Genomic DNA, 9,815 nt, shown 5'->3' with positions numbered 1-9,815 from the left:
ATGAAAAAGAAAAAGGTTTTAAAATTCGGTTGGGACATGCACAAGAAAAATAATTCAAACACTGAGTCAAGTGATGATTAGGTAGCCAATCTGTGTCCAATGGCACATGATGACCTTGAGGTACAATCATATTTCTCAACATCTTCTTATTATTCTAGTGATTCTGAAAATGAAAATAGCATGCTTTCTTATAATGAATTGCAACAGGAATACTTGTACACTCTTAAAATGCTTGAGAAGAAAACTAAGAAAAAAATTGTTTTGAAATGTAAAGTAAAAAACCTCTCTAAGCCTATTGAAAAACAAAATATGAGTCCTATGCATCTGTGATAAAAGAAAAGGATTTAAAATTTGAGGAATTGAAAGAAATTTGAAAGACAATTCTAAAATTATTCATAAATTCACAAAGGGCCACAGTAACTTTGAAAGGCTCCTTGGAGCACAAAGAAATTCCCTTGATAAAGAATGAATTGGATTTAATGGAAATGAAAATTTAAAACAAAAACATCTTTACATAGGTTATTTTGTAAGAGAATCAAAAGCTTATACTCCATCAAAATACTCATATAAATATACTACATGATTTAAATGTAAAAGAATAGGTCATCGTTTGTGTGTGTGTGTGGTGTGTGTGTGTGTATGCATGCATGTGCGTAGGTGTGTGACTGTGTGTGTGTACGCCAAGATGTATATGTGCGTATGCGTGTGACTGTCTGTGGGTGTGCATATGTGTGTTTGTATTTGCGTGTGTGTGTGTGTGTCTGAATGTGTGAGTGTTTGAGTGTGTGTGTGTGTGTGTGCCTGTATGTGTGTGTATATGTGTGACTGTCTATGGGTGTGTGTGTGTGTGCGTGTTCCTGTATATGTGCATATGTGTCTAAATGTGTGTGTGTGTGTGTGTGTGTGTGTGTGCGAGTGTGTGTGTGTGTGTGTGTGTGTATGTGAGAGAGAGAGAGAGAGAGAGAGAGAGAGAGAGAGAGAGAGAGTTCGTGATTCAATTTGTGAAATTGAAATTCAATTTGACCTTAATTAAGAAATGAGAGGTCAATCGTGATTCATTTTTTTAAGGTTCTATTGGGTTTTAATTTAACAACTACAGCTCAATTAATCCTTACTTGGGAAATTTGAATTTTTTTGTGATCAATTTTGAATGTTCTTGATTTTAAGTTTGAATATTATATGAACTCATTGCATTTTTCTATTTGCATGAATTTTTGTGATTGAATTTGATGAGTTTCTGTATGTTTTTCAAATGAAAGACCAAGGAAGATTGAAGTTTGAAGTTTTTTTTTTAATAATGTATTTTTATAGGATATGTTTTATTGCAATTGGCTTTCAGTTTATTTTGTGATGTGAATGAATGTAGGTCTTAAGTTATAGTAGGAAAGATAGTAATTTGAAGGTGAAGAGGTAATACATATCCATTTGAATACGAAAAGACCTTAAAGTAAGGGCACATCAAATTCACTTATTCATTTAGAGGTGCGAGAGACTTGAATAAGAAATTGATATAGGTAATCATGAAAGCAAACCTCTTAAGACCTAAGGAGGAATGAATTTCAATTGGAATTACATAATTACTTAATCCTTCCTTAGTTCATCTAGATCTATTTGGTACCAACAAAACTCAAAGCCTAGAAGGTAAGCAATATGCATTCATCATAGTTGATGACTACTCTAGATCTACCTAGGTAATCTTCTTATCCTCCAAAGATGAAGCTTGTAAGATGTTGATCAACCTATGCAAGAAGCTTCAAAATGAAAAGGGATATGGCATTCAAAATATTAGGTGTGATCGAGGGAGAGAATTCAAAAATAGAGATGTTGAGGATTATTGTGCAGAACATGGAATATCACATAACTTTTCAGCTCCCCGTACACCTCAACAAAATGGAGTTGTTGAGAGGAAAAATAGGTGACTTTAGGAGATGGCTAGGACCATGTTGAATGAGCATAACTTGCCTAAATATTTTTGGGCTGAAGTGATGAACTTCGCTTGTTATGTAATAAGCAGAGTCTCACTTAGGACCAGCCTAGAAAAGACTCCATATGAAAATTGGAAAGGAAGAAAACCGAATATATCCTACTTCCATATGTTTGGATGCAAGTGTTTTGTGTTTTGTTCTAAATGACAAAGAGGAACTAGGAAAGTTTGATGCTAAATCAAATGAAGGAATCTTCCTAGGATATGCTAAAAATAGAAAAACCTATAGAGTTTACAATAAAAGGACTCTTTCAATTGTAGAATCCATTCATGTTACATTTCATGAGGGAAAACCACACTCTCCTAAACCTATTGATATTGATGATGTTGAAGTAAGAAAAGGTTTAGAAGACTTGAGTATTCATAAAATAAAAGATGAGAATAATGAAATGAGCACACATTCAAATGATAACTCTCAGAGTCAATTTGAATTACCTAAAGAGTGGAAGTTCATAAGGAATCACCCCAAAGATCAAATTATTAGTAAACCTTCACGAGAAGTATCCACTAGATCATCATTAAAGAATTTATGCAATCATTGTGTGTTCCTGTCTTAAGAGGAACCTAAGAACATAAATGAGGCAATTAATGATGAATCCTGGATAGCTGCCATGCAAGAGAAGTTGAATCAATTTGAAAGGAGTAAAGTTCGGAAATTAGTTCATAGACCCATAGATTACTCTATAATCGGCACTAAATGGGTATTTAGGAATAAGAAGGATGAGAATGGAATTGTAGTCCATAAGAAGGCTAGACTAATAGCTCAAGGTTATAATCAGGAAGAAGGAACTGATTATGATGAGACCTTTACTCCAATAGCTAGAATTGAAGCTACAAGAATGCTACTAGCCTATGCATCCAATAAGAATTTCAAACTTTATCAGATTGATGTAAAGAGTGCATTTCTAAATGGATTCATAAATGAAGAAGTGTATGTTGCACAACCCATAGGGATTGAAAACTTTCATTTACCTGATCATGTATTTAGACTAACAAAAGCTCTATATGGATTGAAACAAGCATCTAGAGCTTGGTACGAACAATTAAGTGGCTTCCTATTAAAAAATAGTTTTTCTAGAGGGAAAATGGATAGCACCCTATTTATTAATTCTAAAGAGGAAGATAAGCTTATCATACAAATTTATGTTTATGAAATTATCTTTGGTGCTACTAATGAGGATTTATGCAAAGAATTCGCCAAATACATGCAAGACGAGTTTAAAATGAGCATGATGGGTGAGTTGATATATTTCTTCGGTCTTCAAATCAAGGAAGCTAAGACTAGCACATTCATTAATCAAACAAAGTATATAAGAGACTTGCTCAAGAAATTCAACATAGAATGTGGAAAGCCATTGAGAACTCCAATGAGCACTTCTATGAGTCTTTGATAGAGATGAGAAAGGAAAGTCAGTAGATGTGAAATACTACGGAGGCATGATAGGAAGTCTGCTCTATTTGATAGCTAGTAGACCTGATATTATGTTCAAAGTTTGCATGTGTGCTTACTTTCAAGCGGATCCTAAAGAATCTCACCAAATAGCTATAAAGGATATTAAGATATTTGGTAGGTACTATTGACATAGGTCTTCGGTGTCCTAAAGACACAACACTTGAAATGATTAGCTAATCGGATGCAGATTATGTCGAATGTAAGATAGACAGAAAAAGTACCAGTGGTACTTGCCACTTTTTAGGACATTCTCTGGTGTCTTGGTTCTCTAAGAACAAAATTCGGTGGCACTGTTTACTACTGAGGTTGAATACTTTGCAGTAGGTAGTTGTTATGCACAAAGTCTATACATGAAAAAACAACTTCAAGATTTCAATTTGGAATATTCAGTAATACCAATTAAATGTGATAACACTAGGGCCATAAATATTTCAAAAAATCCTACCTCTCACTCCAAGACTAAGAATATTGGTATTTTTCATCATTTCCTAAGAGATCATGTGCAGAAAAGAGACATAATTCTTGAATTCATAAATATGAATAAACAATGGACTGATATTTTTACAAAACCTCTTTCAGAGGATAGATTCATCTCAATACGATGAGAATTAGGTCTATTACATAGTAAAGAGGTGAGTTAAGAGGATAACATAAAATGAATGAGTGGTTGAGCTAAAAGAATATATGTGTCATTAGCCTGAAGGGCAGGCGACTGACTCAGTGAAGCGTAGTCGGTTGACTCGCTACTGATTTGTTAAAATTTTAAGAAGCATTATATAGGGTGGGTGAATAACTCTTTGAGCACAGTTGAATGACTTGCGGCGGTATATATACTTACTGTGCATAAAAACCCTAACTTTTCACATTCCAGTCAACTGACCATATACCTCCACTCTCCCAAACTCTCTATTTTTCATCTTGAAGTCCAATTTCATGAAGATTCAACTGATTAAACTCCAAGATATCCTTCAATATTTCATTTCCACTTCGTTTTCAAGAATTTCACTGATTGATTTCTTCAAAAATATGCCAAGAACCAAGCATGCGGCAAATCGAGATCCCACTTTTGGGAAATATGATTCCAACGATATTGAGAAATGGTTGATAATGCCTCAAGCAAAGCAAATCTACATAAAGCATCTCTGATCTACTAAACCCATATTCGGTAAGGTTTTGGACCTTGAATTTTTTAGAGATGAGTTTTCGGATATTTTACCAATGTTCGATGCTTTGGGTTGGGAGAAGTTCATAACCAATCAAGCTAGAGGATAGTATCCTAATCTGGTTCATCTTGGAGAAACTATGATCTCCGCTCAAATTTTGGATAAATTGTTTGCCATCACTTCACAATCTTTAGCTGCTAGATTTCGAATTCAAAATGGACATTTTTAATGTCCACTTATTGGTACATCTTGGATAATGGAGCAAGGTTTTACTCTTGAGGAATTTTTTCCATTGATAATGAAAGAAGCACTTGTTTATTTTGATAATCCTTCACTATATCATCAGCCAAACCTTGAAGCACAAATTCTACAGATACTCATCACATACAATATATTTCCTCGGGTAGGACCACATGATCACGTTTCCTACCTTGACTGTTTTGTGATGTGGTGTTTTTGCTCAAAGAAAAGAAGCTTGATCTATCTAATCTTATCTTAAAATGGATGATCACACAAGAAGAGGCTAGATAAGTTATTTTATATTATAGAGGAGTGTTGAATTGTATTTTTGATTATTTAGGAGTTATTACTTCATCTACCCTCTTAATAGTTCGTTCTCGCTATGATATGTTTTCATCTACTATGGTTAAGCAAATGGGGTATGAACAAGTTGATAAAGGGTGGTTTCTGAAAGGTGGTAGGGGACGTAGATAAGCTCCAAGATTTGAACAGGCTCTTGTTGTAACACCCCAAAATCTCTGCTATATTTTATTTTCCACATAATAATAATAGTAGTAGTAGTAGTAGTAGTAGTAGTAGTAGTAGTAGTAGTAGTAGTAGTACTAATAATAATAATAATAATAATAATAATAATAATAATAATAATAATAAAACTTTGATACCATAAAACATAAAGTAAATCAACCCAGACCCCAAAGGAAATCGGGGATATAGCTTTCCATACATACATGACAACTATGGAACTGAAACCATGATTTATTCAACCTTATATACAATACTAGAGTTTTATTGTAACCAAAATACACATATACATCCCAAAAAGGACCATTAATACCCTCGGGTCATACCCCCAAAAATCCATTCTAATTTCAACCCAACTACTTATCCTTCAGTTAGGGTAACACTATCAACCTCCTCTATCTCAGAGCTGGGTCTGCTCGTTTTTCTGGGTTTCCTATAATATTTGTAATTATGGGGTGAGACACCTCTCAGTAGGGGAGATAGACTAATATTAGTGTGTGGCAACATGAGTATTATTGTGTTATAAACATATACTGTTCATGATAAACTATATCTGATAAGTAAGAAAAATATGTACATAATTTAACTGCATTTGACAAGTCAGGGAAAATTATTCTACATAAATCTAAATACATCGTAAAACACTATAACATACTGTATCATACTAAATTTCTATATACATATAAATCATTTGCTATGTCTTTATATTACTGAAATTATACCCTTGATAGATAACTGTATATCATGAATTAACCCCGCATGATTCGGGTTGTGCGACCCATGGGCTGGACTTAACTCTACTTGGCCTACTAGGTTAAGTCAAACATGACATAACTATGCACGAATCCCCATCCAACTTGGTATGCTCATCCTACTCTTCGCAACACTTCTCAAGTCAGCACATAGTGGGTATCCTACTTTCTGCAACACTTCTGGGCTAATCAGCCTCTGACCCAACACTTTCTGAATTGTGTGGTTGCATTGTCTACTAACACCAATTTGCTCTGCCCATTCTTCTCTCTACAACACTTCTCAGGATGGCACACAGGGGTTACACTATCTGATCTAGCTAACTAGCTACGGTACCGTGCTCTGAACAAACCTAGTCCATTAGGGATTCTGATATCATATAGTACATTTCATATAATGTATAACTGAAACATATCTCATTTCAGATTTCTGCATAAAATATGTCATATCATAATTTTTGAATAAACTGTTATAAATATATATATATATATATATCTGTTCACGGCATCTGCGCTAGCTGAATATCACGACATCTATGTCGGTTGAATATCACGGCATCTACGCCGGCTGAATATCTTAACATACTGAAAATATAATTTCTATACTTTTTATAGTTTTTCTAAAAATTATCATCAATTCATGCTTGTATTGTGAATTCATAAATTATTCTAACATATCATTATTTACAGTAAAATTTATACTCATGCCACACACAAGTGAGTACTACTAGGTAATAAATTATCTGGCCTAGGAAACCATATTTTGTTGAAAAAATAATATTAAATTTGTTTTCAAAGTTTTATTAATTCAACATCAGTATTCCCAAAAGCTATACTAATTCATAATAAATTTCTGAATCAAATCTTGTATATTCAATAATTAATTTTCTAAAAATACCTAACTTAATTGATCCTCTTACCAGGCTTACTGAGAGGTCTACTAACAACCCTAAATCCACGCCCCACGGTGTTCGAAGCTCAAAACCCTAAACTTATATTTTTCCTAAATTAACCAACTTAACCCCCAGAATATTTCTCATTTAGCATTTCCTAGGCCTTATATACTCTAAATTAACAATAAAACCCTAAAATACCTTACATACCCTGGTTTTGGAGTGGTGCCCCAGAACCCCAAGTCAATGATTCGCTCTGGCTAATTTGCAAAGAATCACCCCCATGAATTTCATGGTAGCTTTTGATCATCAAAACGGGCTATAATCAGAGCAAAAATGAAGAGATAAGGGGGTTAGGGTCGTAGGGTTTAGAGAGAGAGAGAGAGAGTGTGTGTGATTTTGTTTTGACTTTATAAAATGAAGCTTGTAGGACTCCTTTAAAATCAACACTATAGACAAAATCGTTGGCTGTTTTCTGCACCCTTGCAAAACCATCGATGGTTTTGGTTTTTAACCCATTCTTTTATCGTTTTACCTATAACTAGCCCACAGTAAATACAAAACCATCTACGGTTTTCTACGCCCCTCTGCAAACTATCGACGGTTTGGTAAAGACCAAACCGAATTTCCTCATTTTCCTTAATTTTTTATTATTTAAAATTCCCAGGTCTCTACATTCTCACCTCTTTATAAAAATTTGTTCCTTAAAATTTGTTATTTATCACCTTTCCATTCTTAAGGAAAAACACCAAAATTTTATTAATTACCCTCACTTATGGAGGAGGAATACCGTGATTACATTTACAGTCCTGAGAGATTACAACCATTAAAAGGAAATCCTCCAAAAGTCATTCATATCCTAAAACCAAAACACTATTTATCCTACACTATATTATACAAATCAAAATGCATACCTTATTATTTACTTTTACTTACTAGCTCAGCTCTGAGGTCCAGTGAATAGATGTGGATATCTTTGGCACATCTGTTCCATTAATTCCCACGAAACCTCCTCAACTGCATGATTGCACCATAGCACTTTTACCAATGGAATTTTTTCATGCGTAGTTCCTGCTCTTTCCGATCCAAAATCTACACTAGAACTTCTTCATATGTTAGAGTATCCCTAAGCTCCAATGCCTCACAACTGATCACATGGGAGGGATCTGGAATGTATTTCCTCAACATGGAAATGTGAAATACATCATGAATTCTAGATAGCATCGGTGGTAATGCCAACCTATAAGCAACTGCACCCACTCTCTTAAGAATCTCGAATGGTCCAATGAACTTAGCGCTTAGTTTACCCTTCTTCCCAAATCTTGTAATCCTTCTCATTTGTGCAATTTTCAAAAAATACATGATCCCTTATATCAAACTCTAACTTTCATTGGCGAGTGTCTACATAGCTTTTCTTCCAACTTTGTGTTGTTTTTTATCCTATCTCTGATGAGTTTGACTTTATCATGAGTTTGTTGTATCAGGTCTGACCCCAAAATCTGTATTTCCTCAATCTTTTCCCAATACAGTGGGGATTGGCACCTCCTGCCATATAACGCCTCATATGGTGCCATCCCAATGTTGGCCTAATAGCTGTTATTATAAGCAAACTTGACCAATGGTATGAACTGGATCCAACTGCCCCCAAATTCAGCACACATGCTCTTAGCATATTCTCCATTACCTGAATTATCCTCTCCATCTGCCCATCTATCTAAGGATGAAATGTTGTGCTGAACGACAAGTTAGAACTCATGGCTGCTTGCAAATTCTTCTAGAAACGAGATGTGAACCATGGCTCTCGGTCTAATACATGTAGTCTAATTATCTCCTGAATGTACTGCTCTGCCAGTCAACTCATAAAGCAGTTAATCCTCATAGGAAGGAAGTGGGCAATCTTCATCAGTGAATCTACGACTACCCAAATAGCGTTCTGTCCATGTAGTGCCAGCGGTAACCCTGTGACAAAATCCATCATAATGTGCTCCCACTTCCATTCAGGAATATGAAGTAGTTGCAATGATCCCGCCAGTCTCTAATACTCAACTTTCACCTACTGGCACGTCAAACACTGATTCACAAACTCAGCGATCTCTTTTTTCATATTGCTTTAGCAAAAAGATTCCTGAAGATCCCTATACACTTTAGTGCTACCAGGGTGTATAGTATACAAGGATCGGTGCGCTTCTTCTAGAATAACTTTCTTAATTTCAGAATTAGCTAGCACACAAAGTTTGGTAAGGAGTCTCAAAGCCCCATCATCTGAGATACTAAATTTTGTCTCTTGATCATCCAATACTTTATTCATATTTTTCATTAATTCCGCGTCTTTTAGCTCAGGAACTTTAATTCTTTCCTATAGAGTTGGTTGTAGTACAACGTTGGCAATAAATGCTTTGTAATCGCTCTCTATAAGTTCCACCCCAAGTCTTTCTAAATCCATTTTAATATGATGTGCAATTACTATCACTAATATAGATACACTCCCTGATTTACGACTCAACACATCAGCTACCACATTTGCCTTTCCTGGGTAATAACTGAAGGTGCAATCAATCTTTAATCAACTCTAGTCATCTCCTCCGCCTCGTGTTTAATTCTTTCTATGTGAAGAAGTAATTCAAAGTCCTATGATCTGTAAAGATTTTACATTGCCCAACATACAGATAATGCCTCCAAATCTTTAAGGCATACACCACTGCCGCCAACTCTAAATCATGCATTGGATAATTCTTTTCATATTCCTTGATTTGCCGAGAAGCGTATACCACCACTTTTCCTTGCTGCATCTGTAACAACCCGAATAATAAT

This window comes from Malania oleifera, chromosome 1 (assembly GCF_029873635.1).
Source record: "Malania oleifera isolate guangnan ecotype guangnan chromosome 1, ASM2987363v1, whole genome shotgun sequence".
Classification (NCBI taxonomy): Eukaryota; Viridiplantae; Streptophyta; class Magnoliopsida; order Santalales; family Ximeniaceae; genus Malania; species Malania oleifera.
This window is presented reverse-complemented; position numbering follows the sequence as displayed.